General features: G+C 45.2%; 1 protein-coding gene and 1 long non-coding RNA gene across 11 annotated transcripts in view; one reads left to right on the forward strand and one right to left on the reverse strand.

Annotated features, from left to right (window-relative positions):
- The first annotated feature begins 2,823 nt into the window (after positions 1-2,823).
- LOC144155851 (uncharacterized) overlaps positions 2,824-23,680 on the forward strand; it is a 1,021,707-nt gene continuing 1,000,850 nt past the window's right edge. For 2 of the 10 annotated variants that reach the window (XR_013319655.1, XM_077687533.1), the window contains exons 1-3: positions 2,826-3,063; positions 11,507-12,680; positions 16,775-16,838. The gene's annotated coding sequence lies outside the window, so the exon portion shown is untranslated. Of the gene's footprint in view, positions 3,064-11,506; positions 12,681-16,774; positions 16,839-22,046; positions 22,229-23,680 lie in introns of those variants that run through there. The other 8 variants (XR_013319659.1, XR_013319660.1, XR_013319661.1 and 5 more) reach the window with 7 other exon arrangements.
- Positions 17,138-23,142, reverse strand: LOC144155852 (uncharacterized). The gene is made up of 3 exons (XR_013319662.1): positions 22,749-23,142; positions 20,232-20,298; positions 17,138-17,671 (listed from the first exon to the last, which is right to left on the reverse strand). It is a non-coding gene; the product is annotated as an uncharacterized LOC144155852 (long non-coding RNA).

A 23,680-nucleotide genomic window follows, 5' to 3' on the forward strand; every position in this document is an offset into this window, starting at 1 on the left:
ACCGAGATCAACGCCGGGGACCTGCGGCTCAAAGAGAAGAAGCTCGGCAGTGTCCGGACTCCCCAGGGCTCGGTCATCTCGCCATTACTTTTCAACCTTGTAATGATTGGGGTGGCCGAGCGGCTCTCGCGAGTCGCGGGGGTCCGACACACCATCTATGCTGATGACATAACGCTATGGGTCCCAGGTGGAAGCGACGGACACATCGAGGGTGCATTGCAAGAGGCGGTTGATGCTATCGAGGAGCAGCTGGGCGGGTCCGGGCTCGTCTGCTCTCCAAGCAAGTCCGAGCTGTTGGTGATTCCACCGAAAGGGGCAGCTAAGAAGGCGAAAGGCAACGATCCTGCGAGAGAGCAAGAGAAAATCAAGATCAGAACGAGCGGCGGTCACACGATCCCGGAGGTAGAGAAGATCCGAGTGCTGGGTATGCTGATTGAGCGCAAACGAGTGAACGGTGAGACGGTGAACCGTCTCGCGGCCAAAGTCAGCACGGCGATTCGCCTCATAAAGAGGGTGTCAAACAGAAAAGCAGGCATGAAGGAAGAAAGCCTCACCCGGCAAGTGCAATCCTTCGCTATAAGCCACATTACGTACGTTGCTGCTTTCCACAATGCGAGCGTACTAAGATCAACGCTCTCATACGCAAAGTGTACAAGGCAGCACTCGGACTTCTCGACTGCACAAGCACCGAAAAGTTCCTGGCCCTGGGAGTGCATAACACCTTGGAAGAAATCGCCGAGGCGCAGAGGACCGCCCAGCTCGTGCGGCTATCGGAAACAAGAACGGGCAGACAAGTGCTGCGTGACCTAGGCCTGGAGCCAAAGGAAGGGGGACCCGAGAATACAGGCGTGCATGTACCAGAAGCAATTAGCAGACGGTTGCGGGTACGTCCTGTGCCAATTATGAACCCCGAGTTCAACAAGGAGCGGCGGGCGGCGAGGGCCAAGGCGCTCATCGATCTCCATGCCAAAGACAGGAGTGCTGTGTTTGTGGATGCGACAGAGTATCCAGATGGCAGAAGAGCTTTCGCCGCAGCAGTTGTAGGGGCAGCGACCGGTGCAGCACGGACTGCGGCGAGTGTGCGGACTCGAGCGGCGCATCGAGCAGAGGAAGTGGCCATTGCCCTAGCCATCGCCGACCCCGAGTGCACGACTGTGCTCTGTGATTCTAGGACGGCAGTGAAAAACTACGCCAGAGGAAGAGTGTGTGGTGAAGCCGCACGTGTGTTCCGTGCGGTCGATCTCGCGAGTGAAAGTAGGTGTGTTGTGATTAAGTGGTTTCCGGCGCACATGGGTAGTGATGTCTCGGATCGCGGCAACGCAAACCACAACGAGACGGCGAACGCGGCGGCGCGAGGACAAACCAACCGTGCCGCTACTACTGCGGTCGACCCGACGTGGTGGTGGGAAACCAAGGACAGGATGACCTCTTACAATGAAATCGTGAAGTGGTACAGACTAGATAGAAGGACTATGCCACCACCTCATCCGGGCTTGACCCGTGAGGAAGCAGTAATATATCGACAACTACAGACAGGGTCGTTACTTACCCCGGTGCTGATGAAGCACATATGTCCGAGTGTGTATGTAAGTGACCTTTGTTGTGTGTGCGGAAAGGAGAGAGCCACTGCGGCTCACATCCTTTGGGATTGTGCCAAGAACCCGCACCAAGCTACAACGATGACAACGATCCCGCCGCGGCTCGAGGCCGCAATGCGTTGCTACGATCAAGAAGTCCAAGCCCAGGCCGTCCAGCAGATCTCGGCGGCCCTCGAAAGGCAACGACCGAGCGAAACCGGAGGGAGGCTGCCACCCAAAACAGGGGCATGCGCAATCGACCAAAGGGAGTAGTGAGGCCGCGGCCGGAGTAGAGCCGCCAACAGCCGGGAAGACGTCATGGCGTCATGGCCGCGTCACGGTGACGCCTTCCTTACATGGGACGGCTAATCGTTCTGCAGGCATTTTTAATAAAGTTGCTTCGCTCGCTCGCTCCAGATGGAAACTGCGAATAAGTTTCGCTGAATATGTAAGGTGCAATCTCTTGGACATTTAGAACAATGCTACGGGCGGGGACTATATATTACGCGTGAAGAATCTGCACAACAAAACCATTTTACATCAATGGACGCAAAAAAAAAAAAAAAATAAACGGCGTGTCACGTAGTAGTTCGGTTGGCTGAGTCGTGAATTGACGTTATCCTTTAAAGTTATTACGACAGTTGCGGCAAAAGTCTAAACCCTGCATCACGGTTTCACATTTTCTTTTCAAGGCACGTGCCACTTTTTGGCCAGTAGGCCTATAATGCTATCACTGGTAATGCCAATTTATTCTTATCATAACGCAGGTTCGACACTTAAAACACGTCTTCAGAAAATACCTTATGCGAGTTAAGAGTGTGCACTGCAAAGTAAAAGCGCTTTGGCGCACCGGTAACTGTTCTATTGTGTAACAAGATCTCCTTGGGACATTAGTAAAGGGAAGCAATTTTCCTTGACAACAGAGCAGACGCAACGAAAAAAAAATGTACACACCTGTCTTCATGTTTTAGAGTACCCGTTCAACTGACAATCTGGGGACTATTTGCGAGGAAATGAAAGCGAGCTACCAGATGTAACGAAGCCCGGCTGAAGATGACTCAACAATTTATTAATGTGCTCATAGAAAACTGCAAAAAAAAAAAAAAAAAAAAACAGAACGCGGCATGTATGTAAAGCGTATCTACCAGCCAAAAAGTTTCAATTTCCCTCAGAGACGGTAATATCACCGCTTCGAGTTTATTAGGGACATATGGGACCCATGTGGGGATTTTTTGCGTTACCTAAGGACAATCTGTGTCGCCGGCTCCCTGGATGTCCATGTTTGCCTGCTTTGTGTCGAGTGCAGACGTTAGAATCTTTCCGCGTGTCCTGTCACTGGCTTGCAGGATTTCTGGTCGTATTTGTGGTCAATCTATATGATAGCATGTACCAGGTACGCTGCAGGGACAGCTCCGGTTCAGTTTGCGCACTCAAGAAAAAAATGGCCACCTTTCATCGGTCCTTTTCAACTTCGGCGGGAAAAAAGGTTAGTTCTGCTGGTCGCACGACCTCCACTGTGTAAGAGCAGCAACGCATCACAGTGATGATGTTAAATTATCGCCAGAAATCCATTTGTATAGGGAACAATTTCCGGGCGAGCTGACACGTGCATGCCGCTGAAGGTGCACTCCATTCTTTTACAGTAACCAACACACGCGCACACTCGTTTTCGTGGCATGCTGTGTTACTAGCCTGTCGTTGTTAGTCCACAGTTGGGAGAAAAAATGATGGGGAATACATATAACGTCGAAGCTTGTCAGGTTATTGTTGTTATTTTATTGTGCTGTCCACTTTTGCTAGCAATCAAAGTACCTTGCGTTCTCTGACCTAGGACCCCAATGTTAAATCGTCACCTAATGCAATAGAAAAGCCGCAAATCACGCCATATGCATGTTTTTTTTTTCAGAAACACTGAATGCTTGCCCAGATACTATGCCCTTCTGTAGCGCATCTGCCTTGTGCCCCCTATGCAAATGGATTGCATCAATGTCATCTGCAAATGCTCTTCGCAGCTATTTGTACTTCTCCTCGAAAAGGAGAAAATATTTGCCCAACCTTAACGCCCAGAAAGGGCATATGAATTAATGTTGGTGCAAGCTGTCGGTAGTCTACGCTAGAGCGACTAAATAAGCTTATTTAGTGGCTCTAGTCCTATTATTCAAAACTGAGTTCGTGCCACCTGTAATGTAACAAATCAGTCAGTGCATTGCTCTTTCTCTTTAAAATTGACACCCTCAAAATGCATATAAAAGCTTTCTTGATGCAAATTTTGCATCATCTGCAGTTATATTTATCATATTTAAAGGAACACTAAAAGCTCAAAAACTTAGTTTTTAGTTTTAAGTGAAAGATCGCGCGTTTCGTAGCTGTCTCGGCTTTTGTTCAACAGCCAACGATGGCTTGTGTGGTGAGAAATAAATAATTATGGATAGCATTTCTCGTATGGGTAGCATTTTTATGGTTAGCATTTTTATAGCTATCAATTATGGCTAGCATTTATATGCTAGCATTTTGTGACTTTTCAAAGCACGCCACTAAGTGCCCAGAGCGAGCTGAGCCCGACTTCACTCAATTGTCGCCAGCTTCCTGAAAGCTTAACTGTTGTCATTGGCTTCCACTTTTGTTGCAGCCAATCAGAAAGGGTCTCTTTTAATGCCATCTCGGTGTGGCAGCGTACAGCAATCAGCCATCAAATGCCTGCTCTTTATTGGCGGGGCATAATGACACCAGCGAAGCTTTCCCACATATGCCCAGGAGGTGCTACCTCCTAAGAGCAGATGTTGAAAAAGCACACGCCATTGATCAAAGAAGTTGATGGCTGTCTCGCTTGCATGCATATTTTGACTACACTTGACGCTTGCAAAACATTTCAGCGGAATCGAAACTGAAACACGGCCGCGGCGGCCGCTTTTCTGATGGAGGCGAAAAGCAAAAATGCCCGTGTGTACGAGATTTCGGCGCACGTTAAAGATCCCCAGGTGGTCAAAATTAATCCGGAGTCCTCCACTATGGCGCGCCTCATCGCCTGCGTAGCGTCGCCGCGTTAAACCCTACAATCTATCAAACTGAAACAAATCCTACCACCTGGTCTCCGGTGGTTACGGAAACAAGTCCAAGAAAATGAGTCGAAAAGACCTGTTTCGAGACAGGTCTTTTCGACTTGTTTCACCTGCGACGGTCCATTGAGCTGCATGGAACACTCATTTCCCTGGGTGAGGTGGAACATCCTCTCCGTTGGACCTGCTGCCATCCCGCTCTGCGCTTGGCTATTCCACACCGCAAGATAGACTCCCGTACATCTACACGGATAACGTTGAGCCCTGGCTTACATATGTACACGACGGTTATTTTACCCCGATATCTGCCGGTGCCATGTTTGTTGTGTTCTGTTCATCGGATGTAGTTTTGGTGACGCAAAGATTTGGAATTTCGCCACCGGCCTGCTCTTACAGCGCAGAAGCTATTGCCTTACACCATTTGTACCTCTACCTCAACACCAACTAGCCCTCCTGTACCATTTTCGTTTATTCTGACTGTCTGTCCCGAATTTTTGCTTGAGGAGATCCCTTCAACCCCTCTGAAACTGTTCATGAAATTTAAGCTAGCTATCAATCACTGGCTTCTTCCGTTCCCCTCTCCATCTTCCACGTTCCCGGCCACTCCGGGGTATGGGGCAACGAGCTCGCCGATGTCGTCGCTACAAGTGCGGTAACCAGGTGTGAAGAAGCAGAGGGGCGTACTTCGAAGCAAATTGTAAGAGCATGGCACTTGAGGGCAGGTCGGCTGGAGTGGCAGCGTAGGTGGAGCTCCGAAAATGCAAACGACGAGTTGTTTGGATGGGTACCAAGTATTCTGGCCATACCTTCTTACTTTCCTCCGCCTTGAAGACTCGCCCAACTTTTAGCCAGCCATGGACGGTTCCCCTATTATTTCCACTTGGTTGAACTGCTGCACAATAACACGTGCTTCTGTGATCACAGTACTTTTTCCATCAGCCCCTATCTCCTGGATTGTGAAAAAACAGTACCCCTTGTGTCCCGATTAAGACGCATCGTTCGCCTCCCACTAGAACCTCTTCATTTGCATCAGGCTTTGGACAACGCTGAAGCGGTGAAAATTCTAATAGGACTGGTGGAGTTTGTCGGCAATAGCATGCCAGACATTTCATAGCAGTGAATGTGGTCTTCAAGTAGCCGGTGCCTGTATGCTCTGCACACGACATCTGACTTCCCCTATGACGGGTAACAGTGCAAAAACTGGATGAAAACACAAAAAGGGAGAGACACGAACAAGCGCTGACTCTCTTTTCGTCTAGTTTTCACACTGTTACCCGCCATGGAACAGTACCAACTAACCCAGCTTATAACATTCCCCTATGACCTTTGAGCGGAGCCTGGAGGCAAAGCCTGTGCTGATAGGTGTTTGAACTCATGTCCACCTACAACTTTTGTGACATTGCCGTGACTGTACCATCATCTGCTGCCATGTGGTCAAGCAGTGTGTGCCGTTCGCGATTTAAAAGTGGTGTTCTCGTGTTTTCGGGTGGGCACGGCAGGATCGATGATCCCACTCGTGTTCTAGTGGCATGCTCTAAGGTATTTTGGTATGGTGTATGCTCATGTGCGCATTCCATACGCGTGTGGACGTGCGTTACCATGTGGGTATATGAACTGGCCAAAAGCGAACCGATATGTGAGGGTATTTATTTTTGCATTCTGCAAATTGGCTTTTTCAGCAAATAATATGTTTAGGTTATAACACCTGTTGGTTTATTTTTGATTGGCTGCAAACCTGACATAGCGCGGCTGGAGCAGGTGTTTTTCCCCACGTTATTCTTTTTATTTTTGGGAGGGGGAAACATGGAAAAAGGATTGGAAGAATTGGTTTAAGGTATCGTATTTCATGTTTGCTAGTAGAGGTTTGTGTCTTGACAGCACATGACCAGTAAAAGTTGTTGTATACATTTCTTTTATTTTTACACTTACATGTCCCTATATCAGTGTTTGTTTCAGATGAACACTTTGACTGGTTGCACCAATTTCACTTCACCATTCGGGATTTGTAATGTCAAATTGTAGTACGGCAAGATGTATGGGGCGGCGATACCGGTTTTCACAGTTCCAGCATTATCTGCGTTAATAAGTAATATCTGCTGTTGCGAGTGGTATATTAATATTCATGACACATTAATCTACCAATACAGGCCAACTTGCTTTTACACTTTAGTGTACCCTATACAATATAATCAACGTAAAAAAAAAGCCACATAAAGCCAGGCAGGGTATTCCCCAGACATTTTTGAGAGATTGAAATCTGATATGTAATAAAGAGGGGGGGGGAGGGGGGCAGTTAACAGATATCCTGTTTATACCTTTTTTTTTTTGCGTGGGGTTGTGTGGGGTGGGATTGGTGCTCTTGACTACATTCCATGACTTTCCGTTCTGTAGTCCGTCTTGGTGTATCCCTGCCCCCTTCTTTCAGATAGCGTCCTCTTCCCCGAGACATCCAACACCGACACCTTCTTGGTAGATGCGTTGTCGTTGCTCCTCATTGCGTGGCCAAACTGCCTCGTCCTGCCTCATTGTGTTTTGCCTTGCGACCTTCAGAGCCCCTGAGATGTGGCTGTTCCAGACCATCTTTTCTAGCTGCTTAGCATTTTCACATCACCATTCACATTTCAGCTGTTTTTCACGTCTTTGGTTGTTAGACAGACAATCAAACTCTGTATGGCATTGCTGCCTCTGCTGCTGACCTGGGGCCACGTCAGTGATGCCAGTGGCCTTGCTGCAGCCCTCAAGCTCAATTAGAATATTTTGACACAGAGCCCTCCTGCAACGTCCTTCCAGCTCTTTCAACCTGCCTGCATCATGCTGGTAGCTTATTTTCTCTCTAATTATGTTTTGTTGAGTACAGAGCCCAAATATCTGAAATCAACTGACCACTTGATCCCAGAACCATCAGACTGAGGTTTTTGATTTTTTGGTCGTCTGCATTGCAGGCCTTGTATTTCATCTTTCGCTTGTAGAGATTATCAAGTCTTGCTGTTACAAAGCTGTCTCCTGGCCTTTAATCTTTGATTCTGGCTATTTCTCTCACCATCATTCATGAGACGCAATGGAGTCGCAATGGAGTAAATGGAGACGCAATAGAGCACATGGAGACTGTGCTATCCATGTATTGTGTGTGCCAAAGAACTTTTTACTGACCTGTCTTGTGATAATGTTTATCACTATGTTGAAAAAGTGGTCCCAGAGCTGAGATTGCGGAGTCAGTTAAAAACTTAAGTTTCTCCGAGGCAACAACTGCAAACCCCTGTTTGTACATTTTTCGAATCAGCCATCCATACTTTCCAGGTGCATTGTTTCCTTGAAGGCTTATTTAAATGCTTGCCTTCCCAGGTGAAAATATATGTTTTTTGTAGCTGGATTATTAAACCAGAAATTTGTTCTAGCTAGAAATGCAGAATTTCTTGCTAGAAATTCAGTTTCTAGTTCATTTCTAGCTGGGTTGAGATTTATTTCCAGCTAGCATTAGTCAGTCCAGCTAGAAGAAAAAAAAAAAACCCACAAGCTGGAGACTAAGAATTTTTGTAGTTAGAAACTGTCGATTCCAGCTAGAATCTAATAATCCAGTCAGAAATGAAGCCGGAAATTATGATTTCTTGCTAGAAAAGCTCCAGAGCTTGAAATGGGGCTAGTTAGTTTTTTACTCGGAACATTGCTGGCGCTAGGCGGGTCTACACACGTGCGCTTCATTTGTGTGTGTAGATCCTCGTCCTTGTCCCCTAGCGCCAGCAATGTTCCAAGTAGAAATGCTCTTTCCATTTTCACCGGGGTTAGGACTATAGTACACCTTTCCAGCTTAAACTCAAGCTTTCGTGGTCTCATGGTAACCTCTGGTTCAGTATGCCAGCCAAAAGTCCTCCTAGAAATCTTTTAGGTTGTGGGACATGAAGTTTATCCCTCTGTAGTTCATTTAAATCTGGATGTCACCCTCCCCTTTGTATGTATGCCCAGTTATGATTTCCTTCAATCCTCCTCTCCCAGTGTCTTCCAGGCTCCCACTGGTGTTTTCGCAAGTTTAGTTCATCTCCAGTTTGTTTTCCACAGTGGATGTATCCATGAAGTAATCCTTATACTTGTCTTGAATGCCCTTTGAAGTTCTGAGAAGCCCAGTCTGTTGCTTTTACTCTGCTTGAGAGAGAGAAAAAAAGGAAGGGCAAGGTTTAGGTAACCAAATGGGCGTGAATAACCGAGTGTCAAAGTGGCAACCAGAAATAACGCGAAGAAGTCAACTCCTTATTGAAATAGGAACAAGGATAGCTTGGTGATGCAGTGATCTACACCTTTCTTTTTGTAGTAGGCTTTGATAATCTCTGCCTCAGCTCGATCCTCCCATGCTTGCTTCAAGAACATTGTGTTCCTGAGTTGAGGTGTACACTTACATCTTTTACATCCATGGGCCACGTGTCCATCAAAGTTGCTGCGCATTGGAAGGTGGCATTTACGAGTCTAGCCATTGAGGCAACAGCTTGTCTGGCTGGTGCACATTAGCCTAAAACTGAGCAGTATCTCATGAACAATGTTACCTGTGTACTCTGTGTAATGGGTGACACGGTTCTTGGAGCACACTTGGAGCACTTCGAGTTTTCTATAGAAAAAGGTATACTGCAGGACGCCACACCACCTATTTTTTTAGGCACTGAACATTTATGCTGTTCCATTACCCATACCTCATGAAGTCTTGTTCATCGCTGTCAGCAAAAGGATTGAACTTTGTGAGGTGACCCGCCGCAGTGGCTCAGTGGCTAAGGCGTTGTGCTGCTGAGCACGAGGTTGTGGGTTCGATTCCCGGCCGCGGCGGCCGCTTTTCTGATGGAGGCGAAAAGCAAAAACACCCGTGTGTACGAGATTTCGGTGCTCGTTAAAGATCTCCAGGGGGTCAAAATTAATCTGGAGGACTCCACTATGGCGCGCCTCATCGCCTGCGTTGCGTTGGCGCGTTCAACCCTACAATCAATGTGAGAAGGTGGTCTGAAAAATGTCGTAGATGTTAGTAGGGCGCACCCTTTAGAGCTTTCAGAATTGTGTTTGAGATTTACCACCATTCGTTTTCAGTCTTTATTTCATATACTGAAGGAAGGGACAGGCACATGTTCTTATGTTGCACCAACACTCTGTGTCATCTGCTTATCATCTTTTGACAGATGAATATAATCACTGCTTAGAGATCTCATTGTTTTAAGAATAACATTCGTGGATAATTATTTTGCGCTTTAGAACGTGTCATGTCTAATTCACTTGAAGTCAGTTTCACTTAATCTAATAGTTTCATCACTGTCTCTGATGGCTTCACATCCATGTTCCAAAGGCAAGAAAATAATTAAATTCCACTTTAAACTTGACTCAGCACACAGCTTGTGTGCTGCACCATGAGCAGTCGTGCTAGCTCAAACAGCGGAGCAACATGGCTTTTTGTATTGGTAACATTACTGCGAGGAGAGCATGCTTGTAGCTGATAGGCAAGAGGACAAGATACTTGCCGCTACACAATCTCTCTCTTACAACACATTTATGCTTCACCTTTGTATTGCTGCTTTCCCGATCTCTCACATTCGCTTCACTGCATTGTAATCATCCCCATCTGGCGTAGCAAGCACTGCCGCTAGCAGAGCTGACCTCTCCAGCCTACATTAAAGAGTTCTCTCTTTGTAAAAGCGAATAATCGAGCAAACATCCATGGTGCCTGAATGACTGTACCTTGTACGACCCCATGACTAAAAGGAGCCTATTTTGTGTTTATTAATGCTCACTAAAAGCTAGCAAGAAGACGTCCGAGTTTTGTCACCATGAGGTAACCAGACCACGTGCCTAAGAAATTCCACCTTTCCACCTCTCTGGTCGCATTTGTGAGGGCCTGTTGCAAAAGGTGAAAGGAAGGAAAAAAGTAGCGCACAGTCAGTTGGATCATAACAAAACATGCTCGTTAGAGCTTGCTTTCACCACATCCCCTGCAATTTTAAGGAAGTAGTGAAAGATACAGTACAAGCTTCCTTTTCTTAGCACCTTGCTAGGAAGCATGTCAGGTTTTACTCTGGGTGCACAAATTATGGGATGTACAAGATACCAATGAGTTACAGGTTAACATACATAAGGCGATCAGGCCGCTACTTAAATGACTGGACCAGCCTTTGGACGTGAATACTGCTTTGTGCTTGTGCAGTAATTTGGAAAGACACATGGCTGGTCATTATTAATGATGCCGGTGCATGACACAACCTAAAAACACTAGGTTTTTGAAAGAGAAGACACCATAAAATGAACAAAGTTTGAAGCTTGATTGATTATTGAATCCTATTGATTGATTGATTATTGATTGATTGATATTGATTGACTGATTATTGAAGCCTATCACGTAAAGAAAGTGGGTGGCCCCCGTATCAATGTGCCATCCTTGCCACTTGTAAATATGGAATTGTTTGGGATTTACTTTGCAATCAACACAGGCTGATGTGGTTTGTATTCTTTTCTACCTAATTATACTTAGGTGCTTCACAATGAACATTTGGAAGTCACTGCGCATCTTGTTTCAATTTCTTGTAGTTTTTGCTCCACTTTTTACGGTGTATGTTTTCTAACAAAATCACAAACTGGTTAGCTTGGTTGATGGCATGTGATCATGTTGACTTTGTATTATTAGTACTTTATGCATTGGAAAGAACTACCTCAACTAGCTCAAACAAGGCTCATTAAGTGGCGCATCGGTGATCACAGAGGTGGGTGGCCAACCAGGCTGATTAGCGGCCAGACGCCTGCTGCCAGCCTTGGAGAGAACTCCTACCGAGTGCTCAAACGGCAGTGATGTGTGAATGTGCTTGCTTGCTTGCACCCCCATGACTTGAATCAATTTAATACACTGTCCTGTTTCAGGTGGCCTTGGGCAGACTGACCTAAAGAAGCACCTTGCACGCAAGAAACCCTCAGCAAACCCTCCAAGAAGCATCCCGTAGAGACTAAGGCGCTTCTGTGTAATTGGTTGACCAGTTTTTCTTAGTTACAAGCCATGGATCGTGCTGACCGTCACAGAAGTGGCAGGCAGCAGAAGTGTAAAATAAGTTTGTGTTGCATGTGCAATGGCTACCGTAAAATCCGGACAGATAGCCCATTTCTAAAAGACAACCCTCCGAAATTCGGAACAATTCTAATTTTTGCACAGGAACCTCCAAAATTCTTTGGTTGCTCACCAGAAGTTAACCCATTGGCCTTTCCCCTAGGTAAGCTCCACTTTTGCGTAGGCTACCTCTCCGGACTTTACGGCAGTCAGTTTTCTTCTCAACGCAGTGGGGGTGTGCGGGGCCCCTAACCAAGACTGTGTGGTGACTCACATTATGGCTGTGTTGTGCTCCTTGATGTGTGTGCCAGTACTGCGTGACATGAGACAGTGCTGCTGCTCAACATTTGCGTTGTTTTGTTTTTGCGTGGTGCAAGTGTGGTGCACATGCCAGGCTGAGCTTCATCATGCCCTGACGGACCATAACGAACAAGGATGAGCTGCCGTGACTGGCAACGCAATGTGCAGTGCAGAAGGAAAGAGAATGTGAAAACTGTGGTGGTGGTGGTGGTGGTGTGCAGGAAGTGCAAGTTCTAAAGCCTACAAGAAGTGCTTGGCTGAAGTTCACTGAAATGGGTGCCATGCAGTGCTACAATGTGATCTCGCACAGTGTGTGGTGCAGCCGAAGTGAAGTGCGATTGCATACTTCTTTTCAGTGCAGTGCACTCAAGTCTGGTGCACTGGTGAAGTGAAAAGTGAGCTTAGAAAGTACTATGAAAACAAGAGAAAAAATATCAGTTCAAGTACCCAGTGATATAGTGCAATGTACCAAGTGATCGAATGCTAAGTGGGTGAAGTGCCAAGTGAAACACCCAACACAGTGGTTGAGAATGGTTCACCTTATATGCATCAGTGAAACACCATAAAGCACCCTGTCTGCATCATCACTGAAAGACCTGTGCTGTGCTTGGGAACCTTCATGCCACTCAGCATGTTAGTAGCCCCAGCTCCTGCACCCGTCCTGCTGCATACAAGATCTGGTCCAAAAATTAGGTGATGTACCATCAGATAGCATATATTGTAACATGCCCCTACTCCCCAATTTTGATGTTTTGAGGTGAACAATTCATTTTGAAGCCTTTGAGAGTGGGCTCATGTAGATCTTAGTCCCAGTTAAGTTGCTAATAAATAGCTCCTCCATTATGCTAATTCTGGTGATTAACAGCACACAGTCCACCAAGGCCACAAACTTTATAGCACGTAACAGCAATTTGGGACTACCGGATGACCTGGCAATTTTTATCTGCATGGTGCAATATAGTCCTACTTTGCAGCAGCCCAATACCTCTCCATACACACATTTCTATGTCAAAAGGTTACCCCACAGCTTGTTCCCCCTGCTAGTACCTGCCGGTGTGCCATGGTAGCTCAACGCGGAAGTAATTGGAGAACTGCACTGAGGGGTTGTGCTGCTGTGCACGAGGTTGTGTACTGATTCTCAGTTGTTGAGGACGTACTGCTGATTGGAGCGAAATACAAAAAACACCAGGGTAAGCATTTTCAAATACTGGGTAAGCAATTTCAAATGGTACCAATTGAAGTTGGTTACCCAGTAACTGGGACAAGATGAAACCAGTAGCACACCAGGCCATGGACAACTGGGACCAGTTGAAATGCAGTTACACAGTAACTGGGGCCAGATGAAACCAGTAGCAAACCAAGCCATTGGTGACTGGGGTCAGTTGAAACCAGATGTACCACATCTGAGACCAGATGAAACCAGTAGCAAACCACGCATTAGGGCATTTTCGCCTGAGTCAGAAGTGTTGCTTCTCCCACCAAATTTTCCTTGCCAATTAAGTGGCATGAGCCATGCCGGCGCACTGGCAAGTCTCCACAGTGACTAATCGCAAGGCGGTTATTCAATATTTATAAATGCTGCCTGAACATATGCACAAAGTTAGCGTTCACTACAAACTAGCGGAACATCAAAGGTTTGCAGGCTGACGTTGCTCACACTACATTGCAGACCAACGTGACATTATTACAGCAGTTTGCAATGTGGTCACGAAATGTGCCTGTTTTTTTTTTTTTTTTGTTATTCTCAGTTTCAGAAATAAACTAAGACTCTGGGCTTCTGATTTGCAGTGTGCCCACCACAGTGTACATACAAAAAAATTGTGGCAATCAGAGAGACCACACAAGCAACCGTTAAAATAAAAGGCAGCCCAAACTAATCTGTAGCAGTCCACCGGTTCAACACCATGGCTCAGGTGTAGCTTCGGTGCTCCAAAACGTTCCAATTCCACGTCTTTTCTTGCATCGTGATCATACCACTAGTAACCCTTGAGGACAGGAATTCTGCGCCAGCTTTTGGATACCGATTTAGTGGAGCATCTGATATTTATATTTTGGGGGGAGCTTAAAGGCCAACTGCACTCAACTTTCACCTTGGCCAGATTTATTTTGAACGAACATTATGGACCACCAAACCAAACGTGACTGGCAGCCCCGTGAAATGCATTGTTATTCAGTTAGGAATGTTTAAAATCGCTCTGTTGCAGACAACGCTGCTCCTGCCGGTGGATTGCACAAACAGGCATGAAGTGGAAGTGACACTGCAACCGGCCGGGTGCTTGCTCCTCCGGCTAAACAGGAGAACTGGTTGAGCGCAGCTGAGCGCGTTTCTCCGAGAGCTGTCACGTTGCAAGCAGGTTAACTATGGCCTCTTGCTCACCAACTGCAACCTGGCCGTAATAGCCACGCTCTTCTCAGCATCAGTTTCAAAATGGCCAAATTTTGTTGGTCGCTTATGCTGTGCGCACGCGTTTTTAAGCAGTCACATTTTGTATATGACAGTCTTTTTAGGCAAACTATATGAAAATGGGGTTTTCAAGAGGTGAAAATTTTCAGTGCAGTTGGCCTTTTAACTCTTCCTTTACTGTGAGAAATTGACCAATTTTGAGGGGTCTAACAAAACATTTTTTCTGTGCTATACATATTGGTTAGGTGCACATTGCAGTGACATAAAATGCAGATGATTCCACGCGCTTTCCAACGACACCAGTTTTAATAATGTTTTCATAAATAATGATTGCAGAAAAAATTATAAAATTCAAAATTTTTGTCCAGGCGTCGAAGAAAATAAAAAATAGGAAGTTATTTATAATAAACCACCACTAGTAGAAAAAATTTAGAATATACATTTTGTAGGTAAACATTTCAAAAACCCGTCCTAGAAAAAAAGATTGCGTTGCACGGTACAATTTGTCAGATATAAAAGAAAAAGTTAGCACGCGTGGTGCCTGTGCCTTGCGGTGAAGCCCAACCTCTTTTTCAAATTTTGCTATTTTGGATGGTTCTCTAGAAGAAATCTGGTGGTTTGACAACATTAAAGACCCCAATTAGCCTCCACGTGATTTATAAACACCTTGTCAATGCTATGACCAACACAATATTGAAGGCAAGCAAGCAATGCGAAAAAATCCGCTTGGAGTTGAAAACCAAACTCTCTGGTGGATGCGTGTTGACGTTCTGATCATCGCTTATCAGTCATAACTCTAATTTGCAGTTTATTATCATGTTAACTCGCTGTGGTAGCCCTGCTTGCAGGAACAAGGTACGATGCGCTAGAATTATGCCCAGGAAGCTTTCACCAAGCCGCCGTCGTGCTATGAAGCGACTTCAGCATTGCAAGCCTACTAAGGTCCCTCCTACTACATTGCAGTGCCACCTAACAATTTCGAAAAGAAGCAATTACAAGGCTGCTGGAGACTTTCTCAGAATAGACAGCTCTACTAAGAGGCGACACTAGACTTCCGGAAATACCCTCGGACAAAACCAAAACTGGCTGGTGAGCAGCTGGCGGTGTTCAAGGCCGATTGGTAGCGTTCTCCTCGTCTGAACTGATACCCGCCGACTTGGTGTTATCTTTAGACTTTCACCTGAAGCTGCAATCGCAGAAGTAAGGCGTGGGTTAAGTGGAAGCACGAGCGGCACGCCTGTTTCGAGGCACAGTAGTGGGCAACGGAGGCGCCATGGCAAATGAGCTTGTAGTTGGGTAATTGCGTAGTAGCGCCAAATATGAATTTCACAACACAAAAACGAAACCGAAACTGTTAGAAACTGGCTGAAAATGCCAGGCACACTTGCTAGACATGTGAGGGACCATGATAAAAAAGATTTGGCAGAATAAAGCTATCCTTTCTCCGAACCAAAGATCACTAGTGAATAGCTGGTGTCATTTTCAAGTAATTATCACCTCTCAACGCTGTCGGATTACAAAGCTGGCAACATTATTTGGTACTTGACTTGCCAGGAGCCTTTTGACAAAAAAAATTATGGTAATGTAGCCTAACCACGAGCGGCATGCGTTTTTGTCAAGTGCAACGGCCACGCCCCCTTCCTCAAAAACACATGCACCTCCGCTCGCAAAAAACGCTGTCAAAAATCTGAATGTTGCCGGAGCAGGAAAATTTAAACTGATTCTAAAAGTGCAGTGCCTAGACTAACCACTGGCCACATTAGGTGTACGAGAAACGAGTACAACATGTCGAAATAGGCAATGTAAATCATCGATCACCGGTGATTGATTTGAATAGGTGTGGTAACGAAAGAGTTAACGCTCTGTAGCTACACATGGGCTATGGAGGCGTGCCGTAGCCTACTATTCCACTTTAATTTCGACCAGCTGGGGATCTTAACCGAACACGGCAACACCCAAATCTTGACACATGGGCATTTTGCTTTCCTCCTCCATCTGAAAATTGGCCACCGCGGCCAGGATAAAACCCTTGTCCGAGCAGCCCAACACCTTGGCCACTGAGCAACCGTGGTGGCTGCATAATTTTACAGGTCACAAAGCTAGGAGCAGAATTGGCCTGCGGTGGAGAGTCAGATTAAATTTTCTTGTGCCAACAGGAGCAGGATTTGTGGGCTGGTGAGGCTGGACACCACCAGGTTTTCAGTATGAAGTCCATTTTAAAGCACATTTGTGTGCAAGTATCCGCAAACTCGCCCTTATGCACACATATATACATTATACCCTTACCAATTCCTTCAGGAAAGGGATTAACCTTGCAATTATTTTCATCCTGTCCTATTATTTTTGTGCACTCGTATCTTAATTGTCATTCCTTCTCCCCCAGGTACCATAGGGTGGCTGATTGCACTGTTTGCACATTGCGCCTGCTGCGGCGACCACATCTGTAGGTAAGCAGTGCTGAATTTTTAGGCGAGTTTTATACTATATTTTTTTCTGTTCTAAGGTGCCCCACTCCCCCCTTTTTTTGAACTGGCGAAGCTTGAACTGGGAAGGCTTGCAAAAATTTTAACCACATTCGCTTTAGGTGTGAACTTCTTTGAAATTTACTGTTTTTGGGTGTGCATAGCTTTGAGAAAATGCAGTACTTTGGAGGAAACTTTGCTCTGTATTGTCATATTTAGTTAAGAACACTGACACACTGTTGACCAAATGTTGCTGACACGGGTCTGTAAAATAAGAAGCCTCATTCACCACTGTTCAGCATGGAATGAAGTGTGTTTATTTGGTGTTCTCTTGCACGTGACAACCCGCACCTGCGTCATGTGGCTTGGCTTTACTACACTGCAAGGCTACGCTAGTGTATTCAGAAAATATTTAAGCACTCCTCCTCTCTTAGGAATGCAACTCTGAAGAGTGTTGCAGCAGCCATCTTCTTTCCGGGTACTGTGCTGTGTCATAACTGCGGGAAGCTGTTTTTGGCTGAGCAACGTAGACCCATCACTGCCCACTTGCATGCGGGTGTTTTCTGTGGGCGGAACAGTTGCACTCACACTTGGAACACCAGCTGAAGTGCACTCTTGAGCATGCTAGCTGATGTCTCGGTGTGCTGCAGTTTGGGCTGCCGCTCTAATATCAACCTGTGTAGCAGTTCTCAACATCAGACCTGGGTTGCAGCAGCCGCTACTGGTGTTGGTCGCAGGTAATCATTGTATTGGTGCTAGACTGTGTCTGCTGAAGACTGGCAGGTAACTTCAACACGAGGGGGATATCCATGGTGGACCTGGGCAAAAAATTCATGCAGGGCCTGTTTTTTGCTGTTTGCACAAGACAAACTGCTTCACCATTACAGGCTTGATGGTCCACCAGCACAAGAATGCAATTTAATGTGGGCATGTGCAAACATTTTTTTTTAAATACTGAACTGAATTCTTCGCACTTTTAACACAGTATGAAAAATTCCTGAATTTGACACTCATGATAGTGAAGGTTTGGCTGCTTCTTTTTTACCCTAAAGAGAGGACCCATATTTGCGATGTATTCCTCAGGCAAGGCAAGCGCAAGCTTTTTTTTTTTTGTTTCATGCCTGTTTTTTTATCTTTTTCACGTGCTGGTGCTCAGTCACTATAGATGAGCTAAGCAAAGTCGCGCACGCATGCAGCAACACATGCTCAGATACATCGAGTACCATATAAAATCTCATAAAATAACTATGTCACACACAAAAACTTTGACTCAATGCACCACCTTTTACTATATATATGGCTAAAGTGGCCAGGCGTCCCGATTTAGGTGGGACACGTCCCGGTTTTGCGGCTGTGGTCCCGCTGACCTGCTTGCGAGACTGTGTTTTGTCCTGCTTTCGGCAGGAACTCTGGAAAACGGGTATCAAGCCCAGTGTCACTAATGAAAAGCTGGAGGAATGAAAGGGTATAAAGAAACCGTTTGAGGAACTTCAGCAAAGGAGCGCACATGACGGGACTAAGCAAGAAACTTGCGTGTTTGTTGCTTAGTCCCGATGTCTAAGCTGTTTTCTTAAGTTACAGTGTACCAACAAACCGTTCAGTACAACCTTGTGTATTTGAGGAACAGTGCGTGGACGTGCATCAGTACTCGTTTACTTATTCAGCAAATAACGCACCATTGCTCATCGAACAAAGGCCGAAAGAACTACGACACGAATGATCTTTCAGTTAAAACAAAATTGCATTATCCTTAATGTGCCTTCAAGCTAGGTGCCACGTTCTTCCTTCAGCCTCCTCCCTCCACCCATCCCCCCCTGTCCCGCTTTGGGGTCCGAGGAATATGGTCACTTTATATATGGTGTAAGTTTCCATCCCGAGGTGCTGTTTTATCTTTGTTGCCAGCGTGCTTGTGCCATTAAAAGGTGAGGTTTTGTTGTGCCAAAAGGGAGCTTACACTGCCGATTACCGGCATGCGAGGCGTGGTAGCCAGGCAGATGTTACAGTGCTTTTTCTGCTGCGATAGTAGTTGCGGGAAATCTGCATGGTGGCTGTACTGTAAACCACAGATTTTAGCTACGTGTGCCTGAATAAAAAGGGTGATATGTTTGTTGCGCAAAAGTTGAAAAATCCAAAAGTTGGATAACCAGTATAAGGCATGCATTTATTTCGCTTCTATTACAACATATTTGAACAAACTTGCAAGTTAGCAGGTGCCAATTGAGGTTGGTTATACATATCCGGTAGGCATGGAGTAAACCACACAGATGAAGGGGGCGGGAAAAAAAAAATGGTGGGCAGATGAAGCGTGAATGTCCAACTTTCAGTTTTTGTTGGCAAGTTGTGGAGCCATTATTTGCGTCACCCACCAACCTTAAATAGTGGAGGGAGGAAAAAAAAACAATTGCGATGGGTGCATTGAAGAAGGAACTCTCAACTAAAAGCTGCTTGTCTGCACCAACCCTGGTGCACGGGCATGTGGTAACCTCTTTAGTGGCATGTCAGGGGTGCAGCTCTGAATGACGACAGTGGGTATGCTGTGCATTGGAACTCGATTTGGTTTTAGTGCATCAAATGCAAAGTGGTCTTGAGAGTCACTCTGCATTTATTGATGAAGTTCACGGACTCTTGCATGCGTTGCAATAGAATCAAGTGGCCTGTTATCACTGCGGTGTTCATGGCTGCAGCTAATTTGTGTTTATGAAACTGTTCAAATTACTCACTTCGAAAGCCAATCATCTGCTTTTTACTCACTTCGAAGGTAAAAATCGCTATCGGCACATGGCTAGGTATATTACATCGAGTGTAAAGAATTTCAGGTACTCAGCACTAGTGAAAATGAGTCATTAATCTGAACAGTCACATTTGGTGGGCCATGCTTGTCAAAAGCAGTGGTGACTTCTGTAGAAGTGAACAAGAGAGCAGGCCTCTTTAAAATTAGGAAATGCATCCATTATGAAGATGTTATGCCCTAGTAGCATGCCTCCATATCTTGATCTGTGTTTCTGAAGAAAAAACTCAGCAGTCAGTGGGAATGCCTTAGATGGGTTTTGGAAACAGCCCTGTCGTTTCTATAGTTGCACAACTATGAGCTTATGCGAGCAATACACTGTATAACCCCCCCTTTTACTTTGTCTGGTCAGCAGAATGAACATTTTTGCTTGGCTTTGGCTGCACTATTCATGTCGCACACTGCAAAAGCATAGAAGCTAAGTCCAGCTCTCTTGTTGCGACGCTGATCTGTGTGCATCGCCCTAAGGTACATGCATCTGTTGTACATGCTCACCCACGCCAGCCTGAAGGGCAGTAGCAGATGACGGTGCTGTGCTGACAACGTGGCATCTAAAAAGATGGAAGACAGTACATAGCGTTGTCCGTTACCTTGCAAGTTGCCACGTAGGTACACAATCTTGGACAGGCTTGCTTGCACTGGCTTGGATGGTGAGTCCTGAAACGCAAACAACACAAGCAAGCACATTAGAGAAACCACATGTCTGCAGCTTCCTCCATCAGGCTGAAATGGACCGCCAAGAAGACAACATACAACTGTCCCTTATTCAAAACATTCGGCAGTTCCTAGCTCACTACCATTTTGTTTGGTGCGAAGTGGTGGTTTCATTACAAAAAAATTTGCATCGAAGAAGACATTTCAAACCACCCGCTTCCTAAATTTTTTTATGACATTCCAAAAGGTCCTATGGCATACTTGGTGGAGCTGGCAAAACACAGGGTGTCAGTACACTTATTACATGCAAATGAAGGCACAGAAGGACAAGAAGGTAAATTGAGCTGTCACAGTTCAACCTGCCAAGACTTAGTGGAGCGCGCCACCTGTGCGAGAATGTGGAAATAGGTTTCTTGCATGCTTCAAGCGATAATGTTGAGGCTCTGCTTTATACTTCACTAGAAATTAATAGTTTCAGTTGAACTGCTTTTTCAATGTTCCAATGAGAAAATGGGAACTCCGAGTTCCTGATATTTGTTTCAGTCTTGACAGTGCATGGCCAGCCTATAGGATTGGTGCCTCTGATAATGTCAAACAGCCGCATTTCTTCCAGGGAACCACCCGAAACTGCACACTTTGAAATGGAGGTTGGGCTTCACCGCATGGCACGAGCACCACGCGCGCTAACATTTTTTTTTATATCTGACAAACTGTTCCGCGCAAGTCGACATTTTTTCTAGGGCATGTTTTCGAAATGTTTCCCTACAAAATATATATTCTAATTTTTTTCTACTACCAGTGGTTAGTTATACACAACTCCTTTTTTATAATTTTCTTCGACAACTTGCCAAAAATTTTGATTTTGATATTTTCTTTGTAGCTATGATGCATGAAAACATTTAAAAAACTGGTGTTTTTAGAAAGGCCGTTAAATAATCTGCATTTTGTGTTCCTCTGATAAGTGCTTAACCAATTTTTTTAGCAGAAAAAAAAATGTTTTCTTGCACTCCTAAAAATCAGTCAATTTTCCCGCGGTCACGAAAGATTTAATAACAGCCACACAGAGGTGCTGCCACATAGTTGTCAATTTTGCCCGTTCTTAAGACGGCATTGCCCAATCCATACAGAACAGTGACATCGCTCAGTGGCATCAGTCAGCGATTGCGGGAAATTCTTCGAGGATCCGCCACTTTATCTGTGACTTTCCTAAACATCTAGCTTAAATACAGTTCCTGTTAAACTTTACGTGTTTGGTATACTGTCATGGCTATCATTTGACTGAAGCTAAGTTAGGTGCCATCTTCATAATCTTTTTAAATCCCTAGTAAAGGATAACAAAAGCACTTCAAAGATTTTAAAGCATTAAAAAAAATCAGTGCCCTTCTACTCTGTGAAGAAAGATGAGCAGTTAAGCTCGGTGCAGTTGAAGGGGTGGATGAGACAAAACACATTTGTTTGTAATTTGCCATTGAGCACGCTTCCTAATTAATTAGCTGAATGAAACTTGGAAAGAGTAGAGTTTTATTCTAGCGGACAAACATCGGGCTGACAGTTTCCCTCCCATAGACGCCCATGTACTGACAGCAGACGGGAATTCAACAGCATTTGCGACTTCACTGTGAACTACATAATCATGAAAAGTAAATGAAACTTGGCATAATGTTAGAGCCATCTTAGTGCCTACTTGTTTCGGAATGGTTTCGATTAAACAAAGCTTGCAGCCGTTTTCTGGCCACATTCCCCCCCTGCAGATGGGCATGCACTGACAGCAGACGGGGATTCACAACTTCACTGTGGACGCAGCTCGGACTCGCGGCCTCCTGGACTTGGGAGGCTGAGCACATCGTGGTGTGCACAATAAAAGTTTATTCCTCCTCCTCACTGTGAACTAATACAGACTAATTATGACAGGTAAATAAAACTCGGCACGCAGCCAATTTCAGTGAATTTTTTTTTTTTTCCGAGATACTACCTACATTAGATTGAGAGCTACAGAGCATTCACCAGAAAATTGGCTCTGCCGGAAAATTCGAAATTCTTTTACGAGTGCGGCGAACTGGGCAGGTTGGTGAATGTTCATGGCGAAAACAGTGCATAAAAGACGAAGACAGAGAAGGGACTCAGCGCCGTGTTTGTGTTTTCCCTTCTCTGTCTTCGTCTTTTATGCGCTGTTTTGACCATGATCAAAATTCTTTGTCGATGTGACTCCGTCTGCAGACGCAAAAATTTTCTGCAACAGACTATAGACAACTTCGCTGTAAAAATTCAGCTGACAGAAAAAAAATGGCCAAAGGGCAATGCAAAATTTATACATCGACGTCGAGCTATTCAGTTTCCCTGCACTATATGTGTTAACGATGTCGCAGAAATGTTGAAACTGAACTCTGCGAATGCAAAGCGTACGAATAAGTCATAACCCGGTGCAGCATTACTCGACGGCCAAATAAGAATACCTTATGGGGAGCGCCGTAGTTAGCACCTTGTCCGTCGACATCTCACTTCGCCGTCTGCAGCAGAAGTCATCGGGCCACCTGGCGTTGTCGCTGGAGGGTTGGCTGGTCAGGCTGCATACACACTACATAGGGGATCCCCGATTTTTCAGTCCTGGACGGTCCCCGGGCAGTCCGGGGACTGCGTTAGGATTAAAAGGCTCATAGGAATACATTGGAAAATCGAGCCTCTGATCGCTTCCCGGGCAGTCCGCGGGCGATGCGGACGATCCGGGACTGATAATCGAGGAGGCCCATACAATCACAGCAGTTTCAAAAAGAAATACGTCACGCACATCACTCCAAGATGGTGATACTCGCTGGGCCACAATAGACAATAGCATCGTCTTGCTGTGTCTTGCTCAACAGATGAGCACTGTGCTTAACATCTGGCAACCATCAACATTTACATATACTTGCAAAACAATATATATGCCGGTCACACTAAAAAAAAAATTGTAACTTGTTATGTGGAATTAAAATGTGGTTAAAAAATTGTCACACAAAAATTATAAAGGCTCAGTGATATTATATATCATGAAAGTTAGGCAACACTGTTCAGTTTTTGTTGCGGCGAAATCTGGCAATTGTTTTTCTTGCAAAAATTTGTGGAAGTTAACCGATTACGCAATATATTGTTATTGTTTCAATAAATTTATCCAGTCAGTGTACATTGTTAACACTAGTGAATGCAAGTGAACTATTATTTACCACTAAAATCTGGCCACACTGTGATAACTGAAAGTGTAACCACTATTTTAAGTAGAGTGAACTAGAATCTAATTTTAAGCTTCGTAGCTTCCGCTGCCATTTCTTCGTAATCATTTTATCTAACTATAACAATTTTACTCAGATCTGCATTCAAAGCGTTAAATACATGGCGGTGAGATGTTCGA

Source organism: Haemaphysalis longicornis, unplaced genomic scaffold (assembly GCF_048455015.1).
Source record: "Haemaphysalis longicornis isolate Haplotype H1 unplaced genomic scaffold, Haemaphysalis longicornis Haplotype H1 scaffold_1, whole genome shotgun sequence".
Classification (NCBI taxonomy): domain Eukaryota; kingdom Metazoa; phylum Arthropoda; class Arachnida; order Ixodida; family Ixodidae; genus Haemaphysalis; species Haemaphysalis longicornis.